Here is a 2001-nt window from a genome sequence, read left to right as displayed (position 1 = left end):
ATTTTGTCAAAAAGCTTTTTTCTGCATTCATTGATAGTCACTTTTTTATTTTGTTATTAATATGATCAATTATGTTCATAGATTTCTTAATATTGAATCAATCCTAAGTTCCTGATACAAATATAACCTAGTCATATTGTATAATATTTCTAATATGTTGTTGTAGCTTCTTTGCTATCATCTTTTTCAGTATTTTTGCACTGATATTCATTAGAGATAGTAGATTATAGTTTTCATTCTCTGCTTTATCTTTCTCTGGTTTAGGCATCAGTACTATATTTCTTTTTTTTTTAGAAAAACTTTGTCCATTTAAAAATGCAGAGTGAATTTTAAAGTTAGTGGCAAACAAAACAAAATAAAACAAAAGACACAAACAGAACAGTTCTAGAGGGCAGACTTTCCTGCTCAGGGGATGAAAGCAAAGACTCTAGACCACATCTTGGTTCCTCCGGATAGCACAGCATAGAATCATACTGAAAATCATGCCAAAGATCATCACAACAGCAATCCCTATGCCGACAGCTCCAATGATGTGGAGTGTATCGTTGAATACTTCCTCAATAGCTACTGGGTAGGGTTTAATGGTTACTGATGAGATCAAGTACTTGTTAGGGTAGGTGTCTGTGATCAACTGATACAAAACTCCATTCAAGCCACAACAATCTAGCGCATGGTGGATGGCTTTGAGGGTTTTCTTGTAGACCTTTTCTTGAAGACCTTCTTTGGTCTTCATCTTGTATGTTTCCCTACAAAATTCCTTAATCTCATGAATCACCTCTTCTTTGTGGGAATAACCCCAGATGGCAACAGCTATTTCAATGGCAAAAATCACCAACATGATGGCAAAGAACAAGCCCAACATGCACTGTGATTCCTGCACAGCCCTGCCAGCAGCCCAAGAAACCTACCAGCATCATGAGGGCACCAGCCCCAATCAAGATATAAATACCTGTATAGAAACTGGAATTTGTTTTCTTCCTGCTCAAAGATATTCTTTGTCTGAGAGTCGAATGTTAGCCATAGGCCAATGGCAAGGACCACAATTCTTGTGAGCCAAAAGATGAAGTTAAATCCAAACAGTGGATATTTAATGCACTTGGGACCTCCTTTGACTAGCATGGTGGAGACTAGGCTGGGCTAGGTTTGGGTTCTCAGGGAGGAAAGCCGGGCACACACAGGGACCAGATCGGACCCAACAAGTAATTAAACTCTATATTTCTTTCATAGAAGGAATTTGATAGGAGTCCTTTCCCTACTTTTTTGCAAATAATTTATATAATATGGGAGTTATTATTGTCTATTTGATAAAATTAAGTTACAAATCTACCATGGATTTTTCTCCTATGAGTTACTTGATGAGTTTCTTTCCTGAGATTGAATTATTTAAATACTGTCTTTCTTATTCTGGTAATGAGTGTCTTTCCCCCTTGGTAAATATTTATTCATTTAATTTGTTATCAATTGTGTCAAAGAGTTTATAATAACGTTCTTTATTTCTTCTTCATTTGTTATGAGTTTTCCTTTTTAATATTAGCATTTTGATTTTCCTCACTTTAAAAATGAGATTAACTAATGGCTTACTTCTTTTTCATTCGTTTTTTTAAGTTGCTATTTTTATTTATCAAAAGGATGAAGTTTTTGTTTTTAATTTTTAGAATTTCAATTTTTGTATTTATTTAAGAGTTTTCATTTGCTGTGTTTTTGTTGTATGGCCAATTCATTATTATATTATTATACTATTTTGTTGAGTAAAGTATTTAGAGTTATAAATGTTCCCTATGGACTGCTCTGGCTGCATCTCAAAGTTTTGCCATGTTGTTTCATTATAATTTTATTTGATAAAATTATTTATTGTTCCTATGATTTATGGGTTTTTTTTGAACCCACAGTTCTTTAGGACTGAATTATTTGGTCCACATTTAAGTTGGAATCATTTCTTCAAATGCATTAAACTAATTACAATTTTTAATGCATTGTAGTCAGAAAAGGATGTTTTAAACA

General features: G+C 33.4%; 1 pseudogene; it reads right to left on the bottom strand.

Annotated features, from left to right (window-relative positions):
- Positions 1-351: 351 nt before the first annotated feature.
- Positions 352-1119, bottom strand: LOC140524050 (CD9 antigen pseudogene; annotated as a pseudogene).
- Between the last annotated feature and the right edge of the window lie 882 nt (positions 1120-2001).

This window comes from Notamacropus eugenii, chromosome 2 (genome assembly GCF_028372415.1).
Source record: "Notamacropus eugenii isolate mMacEug1 chromosome 2, mMacEug1.pri_v2, whole genome shotgun sequence".
Classification (NCBI taxonomy): Eukaryota; Metazoa; Chordata; class Mammalia; order Diprotodontia; family Macropodidae; genus Notamacropus; species Notamacropus eugenii.
The sequence above is the reverse complement of the archived record's forward strand: the minus strand, read 5'-3'. Positions and strand labels throughout refer to the sequence as shown.